A 26,512-nucleotide genomic window follows, 5' to 3' on the forward strand; every position below is an offset into this window, starting at 1 on the left:
GAAACTGGGGCGGAGTGTGTGGCCTCCCAGTTCACAGAAGAGGAACCTCAGAGCCACAGCTTGTCCCCTTTCTGCACAGAGCAAGTAGACACCCCACAGCCCAGAGACCTGGACACCCACCCAGAGAGGAGCAGACCTCAGGTCCTGCCCCATCTCGGGGGCTTCCCTGCAGCTCCGGAGCCTGAACTAGGAACTCTGAGGACACGTGAGTCTCCTAAGGTCTTCCTATCTGAGGGGCTTTTCTGGGCAGTGTTGTCTACACCAGAGAGCCCGTCAACTGCTACCTTGACCTGGAGGGTCACAGTGTCATCCAGACCCTCAGGTTGTTGGTCCTGCAAGGTATAGGATTCCTCAGGGTTTGTGTGAGTACCTGGGAGAGAAGAATGAAGGGGGTCCCAGGTGAAGTGAAGGCAGGTCCATTCATCCACTAAACGCTCAGTGAGCATCTAAATGTTGGTTGGCTGGAGACCAGAAGGGATACGACCGTTCTATACCACTGAGACGCTCCCCATTCAGGGACGTCATTTCCTCCCCAAATACATGCAACTGCCAGGCTTTAGAGCTGCAGTCATTGGTGAGTTTACCATGTATCCTGCTGGCACACTGGGTATTTTCTAAAATTATGAGTATGAGTTTTGTTTTTATAGCTAATATGCTGATTCATGACATTTCAATGGCATGTAAAATAAAACCGTGTAGCATCTTCATGTAAAAACAAAGAGAGAACACATGTTCTATGAGCCAGTGCACAGGAAACTTTCCATGATTCACACCACTCAGTGCTGTTTGAACTGGAGAGATTGTTTCACTTCCTCATCACACAGATTAGTGTTTCCTGTCATGTGACACACCTGCTTCAAGTTCTCCAGGCAGTCAACAACAAAGTTGGGGGTAAATAAGTGCTTTAAAGGCATTTCTCGTTATGTTATGCAATGTGCTTTCCATATGGAATACATTTCTCCCAGCCTTTAGCAATAAGATAATATTTGCTTTTTCAAATAAACTGCATACTTTCTTTTATCAGACAATAAGATTTCACATTTTGGGCGGCAGGTTAGCTCAGTTGGTTAGAGTGCAGTGCTCATAACACCAAGGTCGCCGGTTCGATTCCCACATGGGCCAGTGAGCTGCACCCTCCACAACTAGATTGAAAACAACGACTTGACTTGGACATGATGGGTCCTGGAAAAACACACTGTTCCCCAATATTCCCCAATTAACAAAACAAGATTTCACATTTCCTTTGTTGCATTGGCTGCTAGGAATCTGAGGATTATATTTAGTACTTAATTTCAGAAACTGTCATTCTAGCCCCCTGGTACAATTTTGTGATTTTTCCTAGGTGATTTCTGTTCTGCCTTAAAAAAAAATTGCTACCTTAGAAGGGCTATAAAATTATAAGTCACCTCACATGCTTCGTGGGACTCTGAAGGGTCTAATTTCTACATAAAATAAAAATAAGTAAGGGTGGTTGAAAAAAATCTGCTTCTCACAGTTAAATGTGGCTCAGAATACATTCCTGGAAAACATGAGTAGAATATGCAGCAACGATTAAAATTTTAGGTTCAACTCACGGGGTTTTCTATCTCACTCTGTGTAGTATGCATCTGGCAAATTCTTGACCCCAGCGACATAAAAATATTTGCCATGATGTATTTGTAAAATCTTTCAAACACAGTAGTTTCTAGATATATGATCCTTCAGTCTTACTAACATAAAGAGATTTTTGCACCCTTATTTGATGTATAAGGAATTGAGTTTCCAATAAGCAAAATGATATCTTGTTCTAGGTTGTCAAAAAAATAAAGTAAGAATGTAGCACAAAATAGAAAACCCAACACAATTGGATGTATAATAAAGAAAGTTTTACCATGTCCATAGACGGGAAGCTTCTGTGACTTCTCACTGTGTTTCTTTAAAGAACTTTATAATTTACATAAAATAAAATGTAGCCGCTTGAAGTATGCATTTCTATGAACTTTCACAAATGGAGACCTCCAAAATCAGGATATAAAACATTTCCATCACCCCAAAGAGTTTTTCCCACATCTTTGTAGTTCATCACACCCGTCTCCAGCCCCAAGTAATCACTGATATACTCTCCATCATGGTGAATTAATTCTGTCTATAGGAGAAGTTCTAGAAATGTAGTCATCTGTGTCTATATTCTCTCAGCACAATATTTTTGAAATTGATCCAAGTTGTATGTATCTGTAGTTCGTAATGTCTTATTACTAAGTAGTATTCCATTGTATCTCATCGTGGCTTCAATGTGTGATTTCCTAATAAGTGACGTAGAGCATGTTTTCATGGGCTTAGCTGCCATTACTTTTCTTCTTTGGTGAATTTGCTGATTAAATCCTTGGCTTCTTTTTTTACTATATGGTGAAATACACACAACAAATACTTTATCATTTTAACCATTTTTGTCTGGGTCTGTGGCATTCAGTACCTTCACATAGTTATGCAACCATCACACCCTCCTTCTCAAGAACTTTTTTCATTTTTCTCAAACTGAAACTTTGTGCCCATGAAAAGAATAACCCTGCATCCTTCTGGGCCAGACCCAGGCAACCACCATTCTACTTTCTGTGTCAATAAATTTGCCTCCTCTAGGGACTTCACGTAAGTGGAACCATATAGTATTTGTCCTTTTGTGACTGGCTTGTTGCACTTTGCACAGCATCCTCAATTCGTTTGGTTACATTTGTCAGAATTCCCTTCCTTTTGAAGGCTGAATAATATTCCACTGTATGTGTTAACCTTTAGTCCTTCTGTTCCTCTGTTGATGGGCCCTTAGGTTGCAATTACCTTCTACTTATTGTGAGTTATGCTGCTATGAAAAGGGGTATGTAAATATCTATTCAAGTTCCTGCTGTCTATTCTTTGGGTATATACCCAGAAGTGAAATTACTGGATCGTATGGTAGTTCTATTTTTAATGTTTTGAGGAACATCACAGCAGATGCAATTTTGCAACCTTAACAGCAAAGCATAGAATTCTACTTCCTTCACTACATCACCTACACTTTACTATTTTAGTTTTTGTTTTTTAATAATAACCATCTTACAGAAAAACAGGTGGTGTACCTCATTGTATGGCTGTAATTTGCATTTCCCTAATATTAGTGATGTTTAGCATATTTTCATGTGTATTTGCTTTTTGTATAAGTTCAAGGAAATGTCTAGTAAAGTTCTTTGCCAATTTTTAAATAGGGTTGTTTGGTTTTGGTTGTTGAGTGAGATTTTTTTTTTACACAATTGATTTTATTTGCTTGTTTGTTAACTTATTGTTTTGTTTGAGAGTCCTTGATGTATTTGGATACAAGTCATTCATCAAGGATACATTGCAGATTTTTTTCTCCCAGATTTAAATTTTTCTTTTAGCACTCTTAACATCAGCTTTTACAGAAGAGCAATCTACTGTTCCCTAAAACATGTATCACTCATGAGCTGACCCACTTATTATCTGGATATGGAAAAGCAGAGTAAACAAGGTCTGGAGGCCAGATGGGGGTGTTCAGGGGGCCAAAAGTTCACATGAGCAGTACAGTGGGTTGAAAAATGGTCACCCAAAGATATCCAGGTCTTAGTACCTGGTACCTGCAAATGTTACCTGGTAAAGAAAAAGAGTCTGTTCAGACGGGATTAAGGTAAGGTTCTTGATGTGGAGATCATCCAAGATAATCAGGGTTGGCCCCTGAGTCTAGTCAAGTGTCCTTTAAGAGAGAGGCAGTGGTGAATGTGTACACAGAGCAGGATGAGGCAATGTGACCACAGAGACAGAGGGCAGTCACGCAGCCACAAACCAGGGAAAGCTGGCAGCCATAGCACCTGGAAGAGGCAAGATATGGCTTCTGGAATGAGTGCGTCCCAACCAACTCCTGAGTGCTGCCAGTAAAATTGATTTCAGATGATGGGCTTCAGGACACATTCCCCCAAGATGTGGCACCTAAGCTTTCTTTGTTACAAGGGTCTCAGTTGAGAACATAGAAGGGAAGAGGGAGAAGGTATTTTTCCTCCCTACAGATTTCTGGCCCCCAGAACTGAGAAAATAAATTTCCTTTTTTCAAGACACCGAGTATGTGGTAATGTGTTGTAATGGCCCCAGGAACCAGTACAGGTGGGAATTCAGCGAGCACTGCTGGGGGGACGCAGGGACGCACCACAGCAAGTCCTCCTTCACCAGCCCCTTTCCTCTGTCCCTATTGCAGCCAAATTCCTCAAAGGCTTCTCTGTAACCACTCTTCCCACCCCTCCTCCAGTTCTCCCCTGATTCAGCTCCGTCTCATCTTCACACCTTTCCCACCAACCATGAAACGCCTGTCGTCAGGATCACCAGTGACAATGTGTTTCCTGTGCCTTCTCTTCTCCATGGGCCATCAGACCTCTTCTTACTTCAGCAGGTGTCATCACCTACGCTGGCTGCACGCGTTCACTTCTCCAGTCTGGAGTCCTCTCCTCACATCCCGCTCTCATGCTGACACCCCCAGTTGCCATCATCAAGTGGCTGCTCAGAATGAACATCTCTCTCCAAACCCTCCTGTCTACATCCATGAAACACATCCCCACCCTGCCAGGTGCTCGGGAGAAACATTTGGGCACCGTCCCTGCTCTTCTCTTTCTCTCAATCCCCACATCCAATAGGAAATTCAGTCAACTTCACCTTCAAAATATACGCAGAAGTAAAACCTCGTCCTCCACTCCACCTCTCTGGTTTACCACCATCACCTCCTGCCCTCCATGCCCTCTCTCTGTTCTGCTGCCGTGGACCCACTCTGGTCTATTGTGATGGGAGCGGCCATGGGGATCCTGTTACGAGGGACGTTCTGCCATGTTTCTCTCTCCTCAAAGGCTCCCAGGTGCCTGCATTTCTTGCAAGGCCTCACCTGGGTTGGACATGAGGGGCCACCCTCCCAGCAGCCCTGTGCTGTCACAGTGCCACTTGTTTCACAACACGCCAGGCTGCTTCTGCCTCAGAGCTGTGACACTGCCTTTCCATCTTCCTGGGCAACCTTCATTAGGCAAACATAGAATCTGCTTTCTCGCTGTCTTAGAGTCTGTGCTCAACAGTTGTATGTGCTTCACACTCTCAAGTGTAGGAAATTGTCCCCCAATGTGTCACCTGATTCTTCCTGTAGGTGATTCCTCCACAAACACATATCACCATCAAACATGCCAGAATATTTTTATTCATTTGTTTGTATTTCTATCCTCTTGTCTCCAGAATGACAGCTGCTTGATGACAGATTTTCTATGCCATGTGCACTGTTGCATTTCTGGCACCTACAACAATGCTGGCACATCGTAGGTGTTCAGTTAGACTTGCTGAAGAAGTCCATTAATAGATGACTGGATTTTACTTTGCTCAAAACTATACAAGAATTACACACACACACACAAACACACACACACACACAGACACACGTCCAATGGAGTGACTTTTAACTGAGCCTGAAGTGTAACGTAATCAGCACTTGGAAATGTAGGATTGGGGAGGGAAAGGCATTTCAGGAGAAGGAACTGCACATGCAAAGTCTCAGAGTCACAAAGGGGCCCGGCTGAGTGTGGAGATGGTATGGGCTGCAGGGAGTGGCAGAATCTGGTAGGGAGTCCAGCAGGGGACAGACCACAGCAGACCCTCCAATCCAGCCTGAGGCATCTGCACCTGGGTCTCTGGCCATGGAGAGGAAATGTTGCTGTCATACTTTTCAGGAAGCAAATGATATGGTCTCTGGAAACACTGTCTGGAGACCTGTGCTGAGGAGTGAGATGGAGGCAGGAGGTTGGTGGGTTCACAGACTCAAGGAAAAGATGAAGTGGCAGGAATGATCAGGGTGAGGATGGGAAAGAGACGGGCATTATGATGAGCTGTGATCAGGAGGAAGCATGAAAAAGACTTAGTGATTTATTGTATTGGAGAGAAGGAAGGGAGGGCAAAGTGGAGAACCCCACCTGTAGAGGTGGGACCCACCATGTCATCCATATGACAGAGAACTCAGCAGAGAAATGGGTTTGGGGAGGAAGGAAGGTAGCAGCTCAACTTTGCCCACGTTAAGCAGAGAAATCCTGGGGGTTATCCTGGAGGAGGTGTCTGTGGGATGTTGGCTGGTGAGACATTCACAACACTCACTTGAGACATTAACTCAGGATGGTGTTTGCATCCTCCATGCCCCTTGTGGTCCTAGTCCTTTTCCTCCTGTGGTAGCGCACTCTGAAAAAAGAAGCCAGGGTCTTTCAGTCTGGTTGGATCAGGCTGCAGTGGGCAGCAGACCCAGCCCCTTGTTCCCTGTTCAGGATGTGGAGGAGAGACAGAGGTGGGAGAGGGCAGGTCTAGCTACACAGACCACCTTGAACACAGCAGGCACATCCATTCTGGACACTTGCTGGCTGGGGCCCACATGATGGCTGCCCATGTGGAATCCTCACCCACCAACCCTTCACCTCCTGCCAGCCCTGCCTGTAACTCATTTGGATCCCTCCAGCTCTGCTTCTGGGACTCAGCCACATGCCCCCTGCCTTCCCCATGCCTCCCCTCTCCCTGGGGTAGAGCTCACATGAGGACAATGAGGCAGAGAAGGACAAGCAGTGTCTTGACAGCCACGTTCCCGATGGCAACCAGCACCACCTCTGCCCCAGGCCCTGATTTCCCTGTATGAACTAGACAAAGACAGATTCACCTCCTCAACTGCAATCCTGTGTATCTTCCTCTCCCAGTAGGACTCTGGGCGTTGTCCTCCAGGCCTTCCTGCAACACTGGTTGTGGGACCACCCATGCCCCCACCTCACCCCCTGCCCTGACCTTCCAGCACTTGGATTCAGAAAAAATGCACACGTTGGACCTCATGAAATGAAACATTCTATTTATCAATTGACACTATGGAGAGAGTGAAAAGCCCACCCGTTTAATGGGAGAAAATGTTTGCTAATCAGACATCTGGTAAGGATTGGTATCCAGCATATACAAAGAACTCCTACAACTAAACAACACAAAGCCAATCACCCAATTAAAAAATTGGCGAAGGACTCGAAAAAAATTCTCCAAAGGATACATACAGACGGACTATAAGCCCACGAAAACAATGAATGGCATCCTTGTCATCACATGAATGCAAATCAGATCCCCAGTGAAATACTCCTTCACACTCACTAGTAGCCTACAATTTTTTAAAGGAAAACTACAATGTTGGTAATTGGGTGGAGAAATGGAAACCCTCATACATTACTGGTGGGACTGTAAAATAATGCTGCCACTATGGAAAACAGTCTGGTTTATCCTCAAAAAGATGACTATAGAAACCACTATTTGACCCAGCAATTCCACTCCCAAGTCTATGCCCAAGAAAACAGAAAACATATGTTCAAACAAAAACTTGTACACCAACGTTTTTAGCAGCTCAGTCAAAAAGAAACAACTCAAATGTCCATCAACTCATCGATAAATGAACAAAAGGTGATACGTCTATAAATGGAATATCATTCAGACAAAAACTTAATGCCATGGTTCTCCACTGAAGATTGTGTACACAACCAGAGTCCATCCAGGAAGGGGAACACCTCACAGGCACAGAGCGCAGTGAGGACGTCTGTCCTACTGATATCAAAGGACCCCTTATTCTTGAAGAGCACAAACCAAGGCTCAGAGCAGCGTGTGGACCCTGATCACTTCTTGGGAGAGGACTGGGCATCTGAAGACAGACTCTACTGTGCAGTTTGAATTTTTGGCCTTGTGACTATATCACCTGTTCAAAAATATATAAATTACAGACTATCAGAGGGACATAAAAGGACAAGCTGGAGAGTCGTGAGGAGCTGGGTGATGAGGGACCTCAGTTGGGCTCTTCTAGTGGATGGTGCCCTGTTTTCCTGGTACAGCAAAGGGACAAGGGGAAAATCACTGGGGGATGAGGGTCCAATGGGGACACCTTCTCACAGAAGGTCTGTGACCACTGGGGTGAGACCAGGATGAGGCAGGACCCAGCCGGATCCCACAGTGGAAGAGGCCCTGCTCCCTACAGCCCATGACAGGCTCCTCCTACCTGTGCCATTTTCTTGGAAGACAGTTACGGTCAAGTTCTGTGGAAGGTCTGGGACAGAAAGACATGGCAGGTGCAAGTCAATGGAGCTGCCTACATGGGGGAAATGTGGAGGCAGGCATCCTCCTGACCCCCTCCCAGACCACATTTGGGACTCAGCACCCGGTGTCCGAGGCCCTGAGCCCCATGCCCGCTGCCCTCAGGACCCCACCACAGACCCCGGCTTCCTAGCACAGCTCTCACAGGTGACGTTGAGCTGGATGGTTCTCTCCACGGTCACATCAACTGCAGGGAACTTCACCTGACAGGTGAGGTTAGTGCCGTGGTCCTGGGGCCGAGGGGTGAGGGTGATCATGGAGGAGAGGAGGGTCCTGGGGCCCAGGGAGGTGAGGACAGCTGAGGTCCAGGAGAAGATGGGGGGTGTGCCCCGCTCACAGGCCCAGGGCACAGAGCAGGTCAGTTTCCTGGGGCGGCCAGACTCCAGGGAGCCCGGGAAGGAGATGTGGGGTGTGTGGGTCAGGGCTGGTGAGAAGGGGGCGACACGGGATGAGGAGGGAGGGTCCCAGGTGCGGCCCTGAGAGACACCTCAGGCTTTGGTCCAGCTCCTCCCTCTGAGACCAGACATGCTGGACCCCCAGCATCGTCCCAGGAGGGGGTCCATCCCAGCCCTGTCCTGAACCCCCATGTCCTTCCCCTGTGGCTTCTCCTACAGCCCATTGCTTACCTGTCACCTGCACGGAGAGCAAGTTAGATGTGTAACTCCATAACATATGTTCTCTTTCCACCCGAAAAAAGTAATTTCCTTCGTCCCTCCTCTTGGCATCTCTGATGTCCAGGGAGCAGTTGTAGGTCGGAGGGTCCCCAAGGAGGAGGAATCGGCCCTGGGCCTCCTCCTGCACTTTACGATCTGGCTTATTTGTGGCAACAGGAGCATCATGGTTTGTACTGGTCCCTTCCCGGAACCAGTAGCCGTGAGCTGGGTCAGAGTTTGCCCACTGGTATCTGGGATAGTTGGCAGTGCAGGGCAGGGCACAAAGACACACAGGCCCTCCTGCACTGTCATGGACTCCGACATTGTCAGCCTGAATCTTTCATACTGAGCCAGGGACCCTGCAGGGAAACGAGGGTCAGCAGAGCCCCCACCCTGCCCCCTCCCCTTGACCACTCACCTGTCCACAGCAGGGACAGAAGCAGCAGCAGCATCTCTGACACGGAGGGTGTCTGGGCTCCTGTGGGAGAAAAGAGAAGGAAGGCAGTGGGAGGGGAGCTGGGGGAAACCACGGAAGGTGGGCGGAGCGTGAAAACTCCTCCTTCACAGAAGAGGGATCTCAGAGATGGAGCTCGTCCCCCACCCCCTGCACAGAGCACATGGACACCCCAGGGCCCACAGATCCTGGACACCTGCCTTTGTAGTCCTTCCTGAACTCCCTCCGGCCCCAGAGCAGGGCCAGCAACATGTCTGGGCTTGGCAGCGCAGGTTCCCTCTGGAAAAGTCTGTTTCTCAAGGTTTGTCTCTCAGAATTAGAAGTAAAAGTTGCAAGATTTAGAGGAGGCTCCAGAGAAGAAGAGGTGAGGTCAGCACAGTGACGCTTGTCGGAGGAGGAACTCCACTCTCAGCCACTGTCAGGCTGGGGCAGCCCTTGGAGGCCAACCATTGACCCCCACACTCACCTCTGGGGGCCCGGAGGTCAGGGAAGGTGAGAGAAGCCCAAATCACACCCCATGCAGGCCCCACGTTCATCCCCTGCCTCCCTGTCATGCCCTTCCCCCTGGGGGGTCAGTTTCTGCAAAGTTAAAACAGGTTCCTTCTGGCCAAACCCTCTCGTCACAGGCTGTAGACGTCTGTGGAGGGGGGTCCAGCCAGGGGTGGGGCTCAGGACATGGGGGATGGGGAAGGGGCAGGGGGTGGAGGCGGCCAATTATCTTTCCTCCTTCAATGTCCACATGGTGAGCATCCCCTCTCTGCTCACAAAGTCACACACCAGCCCTGGATGCTGCCCGAGAGTCACTGTCCAGTGGGGACACAAGTGTGCTGGAGCCCGGAGCTCCCTGTGACAGGAGATGTGATGGGTGACGCACAGGTGGGGTGGGATGTCACTCTTTCCCTATTGGAGGTTGAGTCTCAGGGGACTGGGCAGAGGGGACACCTGGGCAGTGTAGGTGAGGACTCTGTTTGTTAATGCACATGGAGGATGTCAAAGGAGCCCGGCTGGCAGGACGCCTGGCAAACTGAGGCTATGATTCTCTGTACAGTGGGATTTGTTAGGGAAGAAAGAGCAGAAAGTCAGGCGCAGATTTTGAAAGGGATAAACACCACTTCCTCGTAGCTGTCTGGGTGTCAGGAAGGATTTCTTCATCACCGATGTCTCATGGGACCACATTTGTCATTGCTCCAGAGCATGGCACGATCTTCTGGCCTCTGGGGCTTTGCTTGTGTAGGTTCTGCTCCCAACAGTCGGGGTGTGCAGGAGACACGGAGTGAGAAATGCCAGCCTGGGACGTCCACCCTCAGCGATGGTGAGGGTTTAATGAGAGAAGAGACATGCTCCTGATGTCACAGGTTATTTTTACCTGGGGGACGGTGGTGGCAGGAAGTGGTGGGAAAGCATGAGAGGTGGTGCCTCCTTAGGCCCAGGTTGGGTTTCTTGAAACATTGGGGTGGGGGGCAAATACAAGACACATACAGAGAAGAGCCCCCACAAGAAAAACTCAATGATTCATCATGAAATGGCCACCCTCCAGGGAATTGAACATGGTGGGCACCCCAGGAGCTCCCCCCTGCTCCCCACCCTTCTCACCGCACCCACATCCCCCCAAAGGAGCCCTTAGCCTAGCTTTAAAGCTAGTTGTTTCCTTGCTTCTCTTCATATTTTTGTCATCCCAGCTGCTTTCGATACTATGGCTTTGCACATGTCTTTCTTCAGACTTTTCATGCATAGAAATAAATTAGTCTGTTTTCTTCCATCCAAGTTCAAGAATCTGCCCATCCTATTCTGTCCCCTTCCCACAACCTGGAGTGGAGTCAGCGCTGGGATCATTGAGAAGGGAAGGTGCAGGGTTGCAGCATGAACACAGGCTCCCACAGATCAGCAATTCCTGCGTTTTCAGCGGGCATCTCATCCCCTCCTGGGCTCCCTGTCCTGGGGAACTCATTCTCCCCTACAGGGGAAGTTGCAGCATCTCTGTGGTCAGAACAGCTGGGACATACACTGTCTTTCCCCCGTCTTCCCTAATTTGCAAAGAAAAGGGGAAGAACGGGAAGGAGATACAGGAAAGGGGAACCACAGATAATCTGACTGTGCAGCAGAGGCATTTGTAACCCACAGACCATCAGAGCTGGGGGCCCTTCTAGCCCCACTTCCTCAATTTGCAGAAAAAGACACTGAGATCTAGGGTGAGCAAATGAATTGCCCAAAGAATAGATGTACCCTGTTTCATGCCCATTTTCTGCACGGGAGCCACTTCGTCAATGCTTGTCTGCCCAGGATTCACTCTCCCGGGAGATGAAAAGCTATGTTAACTGAAGGGAAGAATTGCCAAATCTTCCCATGAGGTAAAGGAGGAAATTTCATTCATTCATTCATCATGCATTCATTCATTCAACAAGCATCTACACTATACCTTCTGGTTTCTAATAAAGGGGTGGCTATGAGAGATCTAGCCCTTGCCTTTGAGGAGAGCAACGTCTGGTTGGGAGACAGACAGGTTACCTGACAATCCCAGTGCCGAGGGTACGTGGCTACGATGCGGGAGGCATAGCCTGGGAATAGATGGGGCTCTTGACCTTCTGGACTGGAAGGTGAGTTCTCGGGGAGGAACGGGCCAGGCAGACATGGCAGGGACTCTCGGGCAGCCTCAAGGGATGTGAATCCTTTAGGTGAGGCTGGGACTTGCTGGAGTCAGGTATTGTGTTCTCAATCCCACTCACTGTCCCTCTGTACTGGAGATGCTCTGCCAGCTCCCAGGTTCTGTGCTCTGTGACCAACCCTACCTGTGCCCCAGCAGGGGTCAGGCCACCGCCCATAGAGGGCATCTCTCTGCCCCACATCCCTTGGTTCCTGGGCATCACTAGGAAAGGGCTGTGTGCTGTCCTTGGTGCTGATTCAGAGCTGAGGCAGGAGATGGTCCACTAAGTACTCAGTGTTCAATGCCCAGCTGTGTGTGTGTGTGTGTGTGTGTGCTGAATATTGGCCTTTAGGACAGGGTGATGGTTAATTTTATGTACAGACTTGACTGGGCCCACAGGATACCCAGAATAAACATCATTGTGGGTGTGTGTCTAAGGGTACTTCCAGATGAGACTAGCATTTAAATCAGTGGGTTCAGTAAAGTGAATTGCCCTTCCCCAGGTGGGGAGGTATCATCCAATGCATTGAGCACCAGAATAGAACCAAAAACAGAGTAGTATGTGTGTACAGTATTCATGTGATCACTTTTCATATTCTCAAGCTTAACACAGGCAGTCTGTCCAGACTTTGTATCTTGCCTCTTCATTCTGAGCTAGTGTCTGGGGAGTGGGTGTTGCTTTCAATGTACTTCTCTGAGACCTAAATGTTTGGGTTTGAGGGGGACCAAGGGGAGAGAAAGAGGGTAAAACTCAAAAGGGATTCAACACACACACCTCCTGGGGTCCAGGACTCTACTCTCTTTTCTGAGAGTCCGACCTTCACTGGGGTCCTCTCCACCAACCCACAGGTGTATCTTGCATTGGGATTTGTGCTCGAACCCCAACTCAGAAGTTGGAAGACGGAAAGCTCTGGTGACCCTCAGATATAATCAATGATATGCAAGGCTTCTTCTCTGGGAGTCTTTTTATTGATTTCATTCAGTTCTGTCCACTCATATGAATGAGCATATGTGTCTATTGGGGAATCTCAGTGAAAACTCTCAGGGTTCTGTCAACCCAACATTTCCCCCTATATTCCTGTTCATGGAGAAGAGACAACTATTTAGGATCAGAAAATTTTCAGTGTCACAGTAAAAACGTCTGTTTCTTTCCCATTTGGGAGTGCATGGTGTGCTGTTTTCATTTCCTGGTTTGAATGTTGCTGGTGAAAGTTTAGTTCCTTTTGTTTAAGGGTCATGTGTTCATTTAATACATGAGGGTCTTGGCACTGCTAGCATCATGAAATGTTGTCAGCAGACACTTGATTTGCGGGAGGTAAAGAACCTGCACACAGTGAACACACACCTTGTATCAGGACTTGTAGATGGTGCCTTACATGTATGTGCACCTTGTGAGATGGGGTGTATCGTACCCCACTTTACAGAGCAGGACACTGAGAAACAGAGAGGGAAAGTCACTAACTTTTCAATTATCACCCTCTTACTAGGGGAGAAATGAGGATCCAAGTCTCACCTATTCTAAAGCCTGTATTTTTTCCCTACAGCAAAGAATTTCCATGAAATCATTTATAACCGATTAACTAGAGATACATTTGCTCTGTGAGAACCAGTGTTCGAAGTCTCCCTTTACCACGAGCAGCTCTGGGCTCCAAGACCGGGCCGGAAGCCCTGTGGGATGCCTCACTGGCATCTGTCCTCTGAGTACTGGTGCTGATGCTGCCAGCCCTCAGCCCCAAGGCTTCAGCTTGTGATAGCTGAGGGAACTTGAGTTTGATCAGGAGGGTATGTGGGCAGGAACCTGACTGTGGGGGAATGAGGACATCCCATGTCTGACATCATCCTTCCCATCATGTTACTCGGGAATCCAGCTTTGCTATGGGGATGGCAGAGACCCCACTCCCAATTAGTCCCAGAGAGGAAAGATTCCTTCTCACCTGTGCTATGTTCTTAAAAGGCATGAGGTCCAGGGGGATGGAGTATCTAGGGCAGGAACATGACAGTTCCCTCTTCAGTGGTTAAAGATCTAATAAGTGTTGGCCTTTCCCACTTCTAGAGCCACAGAAACAGTAAATATGGTGGGTTATGAAATTCCTCTTGCCCCTCTCGTCAGTCTGGTCCCCAGGAAACAGGCACTGAGTATCCCGAGCCCTGAACTCTCTTTGGACTCCCTGCTGTGCTCAGGGTCCTAGGAGTCTGGGCCCCACACTCATAAGAGACATTGCGCTGGATAGTTTTCTATGATCATGCAAGATCCAGGATACATCGTACATCCAACAGTTGATGCCGAATTCCCAGCATTGTGGGTTGATGACCTAAGATGAGGTGTCTGTCCAGAACCTTCATTTGCTATGATATAGTGAACTCTGCCTTCTCTTCCAGCATTATCTTGAACTAATTTGCCTGGGATGCAATGAAGGTGGCTCAGCAAACACGGGGATGCCTGTCCTCCCAAGATGTTAGATTGTACACCTGGTTGTCTCCAGGCTACATGGTGGTGCTGTCCGTGGTGCTGAAATAGGGCTGGGTCCTGAGCTCAGACATTATCCAGCTCTGAATGGGATTTGACCCTTTAAGTATGGGATCCAAGACCTGGAGTGGTGAAAATGTATGGCTGACCTAGGAGGAAAGGATTTGGGGACCAGCAGTGGATTGGTGTTCTCTGACAATTAAGTTCGCCAACTTGTTGCAACGATGTTGCTAACCTTTTTTGACATCAGAGAGATTATTCATTAAGAATTTGTACCAACTGGACAAACAGTTAACCAGGTTTACTATTTGGAAGTGCTGAAAAGGCTGCATGAAAAAGTTAGACGACCTGAACTTTTTGCCAATAATTTTCAGCTCTTGTATCACAACAATGCACCAGCTCACACGGCACTGCCTGTGAGGGAGATTTTAGCCAGTAAACAAATAACTGTATTGGAACACCCTCCCACTCACCTGATCTGGCCCCCAATGACTTCTTTCTTTACCCAAAGGTCAAGGAAATATTGAAAGAAAGACATTTTGATGACATTCAGGACATCAAGGGTAATACAAAAACAGCTCTGATGGCCTTTCTACAAAAAGAGTTCCAAAATTGCTTTGAAGGGTGGACTAGGTGCTTGCGTTGGTGCATAGCTTCTGAAGGGGAGTACTTCGAAGATGACCGTAGTCATATTCAGGAATAAGGGATGTAGCACTTTTTCTAAGATGAGTTCACAAACTTAATTGTTGAAACTCATATCCGTCTCTCTGCTTCCTAGTTCATCCACAGGGATTCTCTGCATGTCTGGCTGTCCTGGTGGGGAAGACGTCAGGGCAGAGATGGAAGTTGCAGTGTGGTTGCACTGAAATAATTTAAGAAGAGCTCATTTGCGCTGAGCTCATTTAAAAATAAGTTTTCAGAGAAAAGATAGAGCTGTGGAGAACAAGGCTCCTGGGTATTAATTGGTATATAATAGTTTGAGCAAAGATGTAGGAGGACCAGAGAGGGTAGGTTTTTGCAGACAGGGCAAAGGAGTCAAGAAAGTACAGGGGCCCTTATTTGTGGACGAAGAGGCCACTAATGTCCATGTGGGAGCTGTCTTAGGGGACAGAGAGGGAAGGAACCAGGCAGCAGGGGGCTGAGGAGGGAGGCAGCTTCTCATGCTGTCTCCGGGACCCCAGACATCCTGCTCTCACCCCGGCCTCAGAGAATAATGGGAACCCTGATCCCCGGTGCCCTCAGGACCCCACCAGAGACCCCGGCTTCCCGGCCCAGCTCTCACAGGTGACGTTGAGCTGGATGGTTCTCTCCACGGTCACATCAACTGCAGGGAACTTCACCTGACAGGTGAGGTTAGTGTCATGGACATGGGCCCGAGGGGTGAGGGTGATCATGGAGGAGAGGAGGGTCCTGGGGCCCAGGGAGGTGAGGGCAGCTGAGATCCAGGAGAAGATGGGGGGCGTGCCCCGCTCACAGGCCCAGGGCACAGAGCAGGTCAGTTTCCTGGGGCGGCCAGACTCCAGGGAGCCCAGGAAGGGGATGTGGGGCCTGTGGGTCAGGGCTGGTGAGAAGGGGGAGACACGGGATGAGGAGGGAGGGTCCCAGATGCAGCCCTGAGAGACACCTCAGGCTTTGGTCCAGCTCCTACCTCTGAGACCAGACACGCTGGACTCCCCGCATCCTCCCAGGAGCGGGGTCCATCCCAGCCCTGTCCTGAACCCCCATGTCCTTCCCCTTGTGGCTTCTCCTACAGCCCATGCCTAACCCATCACATGCACGGAGAGCAGGTTAGATGTGTAACTCCATAACTTATGTCCTCTCTCCACCCGAAAACAGTATTTTCTGTCATCCCTCCTCCTAGTGTCTCTGATGTCCAGGGAGCAGTTGTAGTTCCCAGGGACCCCAGGAGGTGGAATCGGCCCTGGGTCTCCTCCTGCACTTCACGACCTGGATTGTTTGTGGCCACAGGAGCATCTTGGCTTTTGCTGGCCCCTTCCCAGAACCAGTAGCCGTGAGCTGGGTCAGAGTCCTTCCAGGAGTACTGGGGATAGATGGCAGTGCAGGGGACAAAAACACACAGGCCTCCTGCACCGTCACAGACGCCGGCACTGTCAGCCAGAATCTTTCATCCTGAGCCAGGGACCCTGTGGGGAAACAAGGGTCAGCAGAGCCCCCACCCCACCCCCTCCCCTTGACCAGTCACCTGCCCACAGCAGGGACAGAAGCTCAGCAGCATCTCTGACACGGAGGGTGTCTGGGCTCCTGTGGGAGAAAAGAGAAGGAAGGCAGTGGGAGGGGAGCTGGGGGAAACCACGGAAACTGGGGCAGAGCGCAGGGCCTCCCGGTTCACAGAAGGAACCTCAGAGCCGCAGCTCATCCCCCTTCTGCCCAGAGCAGATGGACACCCTGCGACCCAGAGACCTGGAGACCATCCTAAAGAGGAGCAGAGAGGGAGCAGACCCTGGGTCCTGTCCCATCTCGGGCACTTCTCTTCAGCACTGGAGCTTGGACCAGAGACGTGGGCCCTGTCCACCAGGTCTGGACCTGGGTGAGGCCCGTCCTGGCCTACGGGGGTTGAGGTGGGGGCAGCAGCAGCCTCTGCAGATTCGCGTCATGAGAAACAATGGGTGTCTGAGTCCTGCCGAGGCTGAGGTGATGTTGGAGCCCTCAGTTTGCACCACGGAGCAGTCAATTCCTGGCCTGGCCCAGGGTCACGGTGTTGTCTATGCCTGTGCTTCTGAACCTGCCCACCCCGGGGACACTTGGCAATATGTGGACACATTGTCACAGCTTGGGAGAAGGGTGCAGCTGGCAGCTAGTGGGTAGAATCCAGAGATGCTTCTGAAAATCATACGATGCACAGGACGGCCCCTGACAAGCATCATGCAGCCTTAAGGTCATCAGTGCCAAGAAACCCCAGTCTACACCCCAGAGGAGAGGCAGCCAGTTCTTCCAGGCTTGGTGTGTTCGGCGTTTTGTTTGGGTGTGTGGCACATAAAATATGAGTAGGAGTCTCATATGAAGTGTAGGAGGCAGCCGTTCATTCAGACATTTACTCATTCACTGACTCACTCATTCACTCACTCACTCATTCATTCATTCACTCACTCACTCACCATTCACTCACTCATTCACTCACTGACTCACTCACTCACTCATTCACTCACTGACTCACTCACTCATTCACTCACTGACTCACTCACTCACTCATTCACTCACTGACTCACTCACTCACTCACTCACTCATTCACTCACTGACTCACTCACTCATTCACTCACTGACTCACTCACTCACTCACTCATTCACTCACTGACTGACTGACTCACTCACTCACTCATTCACTCACTGACTCACTCACTCACTCACTCACTCACTCACTCATTCACTCACTCATTCACATTCACTCAAACACAGAGTGAGCATATGCCCTGTGTGGGGGCTGGAGGCTGAAGTGACACAGCAGATGCTATTCATGTCCTGAGATGTCCCCCATCCGGAGAGACAGACAATCTACAGGACTTGCCTGGTAGGGGCTGGAGGCTCTGTCAGCTGGTTGCTCTTTGCCACAAGTGACCCAACTGGATGAAAATGGCCTGGACTCTCAAGGGACAAGAAAGTTTCCTAGCTATGGGACCCTGCTGTGAGCCCAAGGTCAGTTAGGAGGCAAAATCACAGAGAGGGAAGCGGGAGAGCACTTCCCAACTTGCCCTGCATTCATCCTGCTCACGTGACACTGCACAATGCCCTCAGCTGGCCTCCAGGTCTGGCCTCATTTTTCACTTCCCATCTCCTGATCGGCCACATAGGCCACACCTATGCCCTCTGATGGTGGTGGCTTTATGCAGTGCAGACGCTTAAAAGTCTTCTGAAGCTGCTCCCTCTCTTGCCATCAACCTTCTGACCTCCACGTGGCAACACAGACTCATCCATTCCTACAGAATTCACTGGACATGGCCTACGAGCTGGCCCTCTGCTGGGTCTGGGGCTGGGGGGTGAACAGCCACACATGGACCTCAGGAAGCCCCTTGCCCTGTCTGGCTGGGCTATTCTGGGACGCAGTGCAGGGAGATCTCAAATACTCCCCGTGGAGGGGTCAGCAGAGCTGCACAAAGGAGGGGATGTTTAGCTGCTGTCCTGCCAGCTCTGGGCTGGCCCCACCTCCCCCTTCCCTGTGTCTCTCATCCCCAGAACCCCTGCATCCCACATGCTGGTCAGACTCCAGGCCCTTCATCCAGTTCCCATCACCTCTAGGACCGGGATCCCCAGGAAAGCCCACTACACACCCCAGTCCTGGCCACAGCAGGACAGAGATGGTCCATGTCGCTGGCACTCCTGGAGCCGACCCTGAGAACAAGCTTGAGCTGTGGGGCCTCATACCAGCTGCGCTGAGGTCCCCACCGGCCTGAAGTAGCTCCTGCCACTTCTGCCGTCCTCTCTCCTATCTGCCCTGCAGGAGCAGCCCAGGCACCAGCCTCCTGACTCTCACTCCACACAGACCGGCAGGCGGACCCGGGTACCAGCAGGTGCCACACTCAGCAGTGAACGTTCCTCTGTCTCCAGCTCCTCCCCAGGACAGCTCAGGACTCTGGACATTGAGGGCTGGCATGGGCTCAGGGTGTGGCCTCCAGGATGTTTGATGGCCTCCTATTCACCGCCTCGGTGGGGGTGGGAGAGATTCCTGCCCCGGGTAATGGGAAGGCTGAGCATATGGCCCCCAATACTGAACAAATGAGATTGCCAGCACGTTATGAATCACAAGTACTCACTGCCCCAGGAGGAGGACCCCACCCCCTGCAGGCCCCCTGAGGGCTGTACTCAGGAACAGCAATGAAGAAACCGGGGCTGTGGGAGGAGGCTCTGTAGTAACAGGAAGGAGTGTTGACACCTGGTTCCTACGGAGAATCAGATGCTTTTGTTTGAATCCTGCCTCAGGCTGACAGGAAACTTGGTCAGCTCAGCCTTCGGTAACAACATACCATCGACTGGGCGGCTTAAACACCAGAAACTTACTTCTCACAGTTCTGGAGGGTGGGAAGTCCAAGATCAAGGTGTGAGCAGATTTGAATCCTAGTAAGAGCCCGCTTCCTGGCTGGCAGGCCCCCTTCTCCCTACATCCCCACATGCTCATGCTCATGGGAAGAGAAAGGAAATCATTCCCTCTCTCTCCTCCTCTTTTTATAGCCCACCAATCTCATGAGCTCACTTAATCTCAATTATCTCTGCAATAACATCGTGTTGGGAGTTAAGCCTTCAGCATACGAATTTGCACGGGAGCCATTCAGTCTATAGCGACCAGGCTCCATGGGGTCCCCACGTTCCATCCATCCTTGTCCTTCTTATGAGCAGGTCCATACCTGTCACATGCAGAGATCAAGTCATGTACATAATTATATACTGTTTCTTCTTTGCTGTTGTAAGAAATTTGTCCCATCTCCATCGTCCAGGTGTCGATGATGCTTAAAGCACAGTTGTATTTCCCAGGGTTCCCGAGGAGATGGAATTCTCTCTGAGTCTCGACATGCAGTATTCGATCTAGGTGACTGTAGACACTAGGGCATCCTTACCAGGCGTGTCTCTGTTCTGGAACCAGTACCCACAGCCGGTGTGGTTTCATTCCAGCCACCCCACGGGTAGGAGATGGTGCAGGGTGCAGGGCTGTAGAAGCCCTTCTGTATCATTACTTCTAGCTTGAAATCTGGGAGCTCAGAATGAGGCCCTGGGGTGACAGGCTTGACCTCAGCTGCCTGCCCTACCAGCTCACCCCAGGAAGGGAGGGGCAGCTGCAGCTCAGGAATGGGACTGTGGGCTGAGCCATTTTCTAGGATTGTCTGGTGTCTAGGTTCCCTCTTTCAAGGAACCAAGAGCTGTAGGGTCAAGGGGAAGTTCACCCAGGAAGGTAAGAGGATACGGGTGTGTGTGCACAGAAGAGGAACACCAGCCCTGCTCTTTGTCACAGCTGGGCTGTCTTGGGAGATTAGCTCACTTCCTTATTTTTCAGAGGGGACACTGCAGTCCAGAGAGGGCAATGCGCATCCCCAAGAACCTGGGAAGTCAAGACCTGCTCCCCTTCTCCTGGCTGCCTGCCCATGTCTTGACCTTTGGTACCTGCTTTCTGTACCAGGAACAAAGGCAGGTATCAGTGAGGCACTACTGTAATCACGCTGGCATATTAATTCTGCTAAGAAGTACAGAAACGGGATGGGAACACGGGTCTCTCTGAACACAAAGCATGCTACTAATTGTCTGGGATTTATCCGCCCACGTCCGGGGCCAGGTCTCCAGCCTCTCCATCAATCAGCACGTCAGGGCAGGGCCTGTTCAGCACATGCTCAGTATAGGTTTCCGTGGATAAATGCTTGAATAATGGTGAAGGCTGTTCCAAACTCTCCTTCAAATTCACAGTGCAAATTTCCTCTGCATCTGGCCCCTCAGGTCAGTCTTTTTCTTATGGATGCTTGTGCTTTGGGGAGCCCCTGCAAGTCAAGCTTCACCCATGTGGCTGTTTCTTTTGTTTTTCACGGCCTGAGCAGCCCGTATGTGTGCGTCCTGACGTCACGCAGACTCCTGTCTATTCTGTAGCTGGAAGAGCTATTTGTGTCTGGTGGACAAAATGAATTCAGGAAATGGTTTGTATCAGTTTCAGTGAGGTTTTGTTACACAATTTCTCAGGAAGTACCAGAAAGTTTCTCTCATTCTGTCTCTCTGTCTCTGGCTCTCGCCCTAGCTCTCTTTGCAGAGGTTCCTCAAATGCTACCTTGTAACAACCTCCCTCCCAATGCCCAGCAAACCAAAGTAGAACCTCAGCTCCGCAAAAGAGGATGAGTGACTTTGTTGTTGACTGCGGTAACCACCTTTCCGTGGGAATCTGCAGAGGAAGCAATTCAGGTATTGGCCACGAGATGGCAGTAATGACCCTTCAATTTCTGGTCCTCTTCAACTGAACAGCTATGGGAATCAGGCGAAAGGTCCTCTGCGACTTGGGTAATTAGCTGGAAATGTCCAGTTAATTGTTTGAGGCATGTTAATGAGTATTTAGTGTCAATTAATTTCTGTTCTAAATAGTTTACTTACAATAGATCCTTGAGCCGTATGACCAGCCGCTGAGATCCAGAGTAATGATCCCCTTCCATCGCAAGAGTGACGATGTTCATAGACGTATCTCTATTTAAAACAGATCGTTGAAGTATAATTGACACACAAAATGGTACATATTTAATGTATACAATTCGATGAGTTTGGACCTGCAGATACACCTGTTTAAACCATGACCACAATCAAGGTAAGAAATATATCCATCACCTCTCAAAGTTTCCCTGTGCCTCATGTTTTTGGTATGCTTGTATGTTTGTTGTAAGGAAACTTAACACAAGATCTACTTTCTTAAACTTTTTTTCACTATAGTTGTCGAGGGCGCAGCTCACTGGCCCATGTGGGAATCAAACCGGTGACCTTGGTGTTATGAGCTCTGCGCTGTAACCAACAGCCACCCAGCCGACCCTCTTAATGACATTTTTAAGTGCACAATACAGTATTGGTAGCCACAGGCACTGTGATAAACAGCTGGTTTTTAGGATTATTCATCTTGCAGAACTGAAACTTTATACGTGTTGAAGAGCAACTCCCCACTTCGCCTCCCTCCAGCCCCTGGCAGCCACCACTCTACTCTCTGCTTCTATGAGTTTGAGTATTTTCTTTCTTTTTTTAAAAAATATTTTATTGGGGAAGGGGAACAGCACTTTATGGGGGTCACAGTGTGTACTTCCAGACCTTTTTTCCAAGTCAAGTTGTTGTGCTTTCAATCTTAGTTGTGGAGGGCACAGCTCAGCTCCAGGTCCAGTTGCGGTTGCTAGCTGCAGGGGGCACAGCCCACCATCACTTGCGGGAGTCGAAATCGGCAACATTGTGGTTGAGAGGACGCGCTCCAACCAACTGAGCCATCCGGGAGGCAGCTCAGCTCAAGGTGCCGTGTTCAATCTTAGTTGCAGGGGGCAGAGCCCACCATCCCTTGTGGGACTTGAGGAATTGAACCGGCAACCTTGTGGTTGAAAGCCCACTGGGCCATGTGGGAATCAAACCGGCAGCCGTCGGCTTTAGGAGCATGGAGCTCTAACCGCCTGAGCCACTGGGCCAGGCCCTAGTTTGAGTATTTTCAACATTCCCTTAAGTGGAATCACATAGCGCTTGTCCTTCTGTGACTTGCTTGCTCCGCTCATCACAATGCCTTACAAGAAATGCCTAAAAGAATCTTCAAGTTGAAAGGACAGGATGTTAAATACAGTCGTGCACTACTTAATAGGTTCTGAGAACTGTGTCATTAGGCGATTTTGTCATTGTGGGGACACCACAGAGCACACGTCCACAAACCTGGATGGTACTGTCCACCGCACACCTAGGCTATGTGGTGTGTCACCGTTGTATATGTGGTCTGTCATTGACTGAAACATTGTTACCACTTTTAATTTGAGGATAAAAGTTAACAGACAAAAGTATTAAAACAACAATTTTTTGATGGATACACAATCAAAAGATGTAAATTGTGACATCAAGAACATAAAGTGTTATGGGGGGAGGTACGTAGAGTTTTTGTATGTGATCAAGGTTGTCATTCATTAGCTTATGTGGATGATAAAGGGGCTGACAGAAAGTAACCTCACACGAGATCTGATCATAAATCCCTAACGGGGCAGGTCTGGTGGGGAGTCACACCCAGGCTATAGCTTCTCTAGTAAAAGGTGTGTCTTTGACTTAAGTGAGCCCTGCCCATTGTTCTTATGCCTCTTGGTGAACCCCTTTGAAGTGGCTCTTTTCAGATCCTCTTAAAGCGTGATCACCCTCAAGAAAGCACATAATCTTCACTATCCTGTAATCCAATCCCTGCTTTGCTTTCTTCCACCTTCATGTAACCTTTCTTGCTTTCCCTCCTTAATTCAAATGCATAAAAGACATTGAAAAGCTGCCAGGAGCACGTGAGAACTTGCTCCTAGCAGTTGTCATTGGCTTGGGCTCAAATCAACTCTTATAAAAACTCTCTACAAGTTTGGATGTTCTTACGTTGATACTTGTAATAGACTCACCACACTGAAATATTTCATGATCCCATTTTCTAGAGAGCAGACTCATCTCATGCTGAAACCAGGATTTGAATCTTATCTTCCTGTCTCTGGAGCATCTGTTTTAAACTCTACACTCGAAATCCCCAAATCCACAAAGAAAAAATATAGTATGAGGGATAAATTGTGGATTAGAGTAATTATTGATTTGTCCACCAGATCTGAGTTCCTGTCGTGTATCTCTCTGCCTCCTGTGTCCCCCTTTTTTATTCAGGGCCTAACTTGACTGGCTTGAGATGTGGCTGGATTCCAGGGTTCGTGTGATGGAAGGGCCAAACTTTTTGCAAATGAGGAGGTTGTTTCCTCCAGAAGAAGCTGGAGTCCGTGCATCCTCTTGAGTCTGTGCTTCTGCCTCAACCTTCCCTGCCCTGGTGAGGGCGCCCTCTGCTGGTCACTCCAGTGTTACCAGTCTCCTCCTTCAATCCATCTCTCAATTTATCCTTTTTCACCACAACCTACTCCCATCTTGTCACTCAGAGGCCAATCTATCTCAAGATGTACAGTCTCACTACAAAGGAATGATGAAATAGGAAACAGTTGTTATTAATGTTGTTACTACCAATGCTATGGTTAATGTTAATATTGTTTCCCCCCACTCCCTTCTTCTCTGGAGGCTGACAGGGGCTCCTGCCTCTTATCCTCTCTATCCAGTCCTTACAGCATCCCTATGAGGATGTAGACCAAGCCAGGGTTGCTGAGTTTCACAACTCCATGGCTCCCCCATGGAGGCCTGATGCCCTGGGGTGATGGGGATGGCCCAGACAGGGCACAGTGACAGGACCTGGGGCTTGCCTGGACTCCACCAGGTTTACAGCTCCACAAAGATCCCAGGTTAACATTCCTTGTGGTTTCCAGGCCTGATAAGCAGGGAGGAGTGCATGTTTTACAAGTGTACGCTCAGGCTGCGCCTGGCAGAACCTTGCCCTGGGAGGGGCTGTGATGATGGGCCTTCTTGATAAGAAGGTAGAGGCTGGGCTTCCCTAGTGTAAGCCCTGACGGTTGGGGTTTTCCTTTTCTGTAATGCAAGGGCCTGATGCATCCGCTTCAATGGTGGCCAATCACAGGACTAGATAAGGATCCCAGCCACTTCTCCCTTCAAGATTCTGTTATTTCTTGGTTGATTTCAGTAACTGATCATTTGGGCCTCTTGTTTTTTCTCTTCTGGAACTTTAAATTCCTGCTCTTATGTTTTTAATTTACCAATAAATAGTAAGCCTGTGAATCTCTCTCTCTCTCTTTCTTCCTATAACCTTACCGTGTGGCCCCAAGTGTGCTGTTTCCAGGGCCTGTAGCTAGTAACCCTTTATGTTTTCAAAGTTTCCTGATGGTTTTTGCCAAGGGCATCATGCAGTCATGATAAGAACTCCAAGGGCTGGTCCAGCCACAATATTGGTTATTGTAGGCTGAGACTGGCAAAAGACAGCTCCAGAAAGAGATTAATGGCTCCTTGGGACTGTTCCCCAGACTCTCATTTGCTACCAGGTGAGCACCAAAGCTGGCTGAAGGGAACTATACTCACTACTGACTTGTCTTTCTGGAGGGAGTCACTTCCCAAAACCTGTCACACTTCTCAGCTTAGGGATTTCAGGGGCTGATGACGTAGGAAGCCCACCTGATTAAAGATAAAATGCTCCAAATTATATGGGACCCAGGATGAGATGGGCCAGGTCCAGCTTTGGAGGCTGCTTCAGGGAGCAATCGTGAGTCACTGAAGCCTGAGGGATGTCCCAAGCTGGCAGTCACCTCCCAGGGGCAGGAGCCTCATGAGGGTCCCATTGTATTAAATGCTCTGATTCAAGCCACGGGCTCTGAATAAAATCAGCTCTGCCATCTTGGTCCTGCTTGAGCAGACCGGTCATCATTGGCCGTTTACACTCTGGATACAAGGGAGGGACATTGCTGTGCAATGACTTGGCACAAAGCTTTATCTGACAGGGATGCTCCATGTTGGGTGTGGTCAAATAGATCCACTCAGATGTTCTCTGTGGCAGAGGTGTCTGGGCTTCTCCTATTTTCCAACCCCTCCCCCTTTTTCCTTAGTGACAAGGATTCTAGACACATGGGAGCTCAACTAAAAGGTTGCACTCTCCAGCTTCCCCTGCAGGTCGGTGTGGCCACATGGGGACACTGGCTAGTGAGATAGAACTGTTGTGAGCCCTTCTCAGGAGTGTGTCCTTCAAGGGAGGCTTTCCCACTCTCTTGTTCCTTCCTCCCGTGTGGTGGGTAGACGGGCTGGGGGAGCTCTGGCAGCCATCTTGGATCAGGAATCGGAGCCACAAGAGTCGCCAAGTAACAACATCGACAGAGCCTGGGCTGCTCCTTGTCACCAAGTTTCCAAACTCACCTAAGACTGCGTGCCACCAGAGGCACTATGTGAGAGAGACATCAACTGCTGCTCGTTTAAGACACTTTGTTATCTTTGGTGCCTTTCATCTGGATGCAATCCTAAACTAAAGGGTCTCTTAGGGAGGAGGAAAGCTGGGTGTATCCACAAGGGTCCTTGTAAGTGAGAGAGGGAGGCAGGAGAGTCAGAGTCCAGGAGGTGACGCGACAACGGAAACAGTTTGAGTGATGTGGTTTGAAGACGAGGGGACGGACTGTCGCCCAGTGCTTCAGATGAGCTAAAGGCAGAACATCAAGTACGCATGTCTTTTGGGGCCACCACTATACTCAAAGGCTGGGGACGACTAATTAAGTAACTTCGGTGGTAACTAATACATCATCTTCCTATTATGCACATGTGTTTTGCATGTGGATTTTCAGGCTACAGTAGAAGACTTCAGAGATATTTAATAAGACACCAGACACTCAGAAGTGCGTATTCACTCACCTTCCTCTGACTAAATTTGGGTTTAACATTGGAGAAGACCAAATAAAGGAGGCTATTTAATGGTGTGATTCCACTTTGGTAAAGATATGCATATGTGATATATATGCATATATATATACACACACACACATATATACACACACATATACACACACACATATATATACACACACACACATATACACACACACATATACACACACATATATATACACACACACAT

The 26,512-nt window shown here is 49.1% G+C and overlaps 1 long non-coding RNA gene and 1 pseudogene across 3 annotated transcripts; one reads left to right on the top strand and one right to left on the bottom strand.

The window, feature by feature from the left end:
• Positions 1-73: 73 nt before the first annotated feature.
• Positions 74-26,317, top strand: LOC141567611 (uncharacterized). Of its 3 annotated transcripts, XR_012490411.1 has the most exons (5): positions 74-205; positions 20,348-20,975; positions 21,074-21,234; positions 21,412-21,628; positions 21,751-26,317. It is a non-coding gene; the product is annotated as an uncharacterized LOC141567611 (long non-coding RNA). The 3 variants fall into 3 exon arrangements; XR_012490410.1 differs by having other exon boundaries at positions 21,074-21,628; XR_012490412.1 differs by having other exon boundaries at positions 21,074-21,628; positions 23,674-26,317.
• On the bottom strand, positions 5,629-9,325 carry LOC109438434 (myeloid cell surface antigen CD33; annotated as a pseudogene).
• Positions 26,318-26,512: the final 195 nt, after the last annotated feature.

Source organism: Rhinolophus sinicus, linkage group LG11, assembly GCF_036562045.2.
Source record: "Rhinolophus sinicus isolate RSC01 linkage group LG11, ASM3656204v1, whole genome shotgun sequence".
NCBI classification, from domain to species: domain Eukaryota; kingdom Metazoa; phylum Chordata; class Mammalia; order Chiroptera; family Rhinolophidae; genus Rhinolophus; species Rhinolophus sinicus.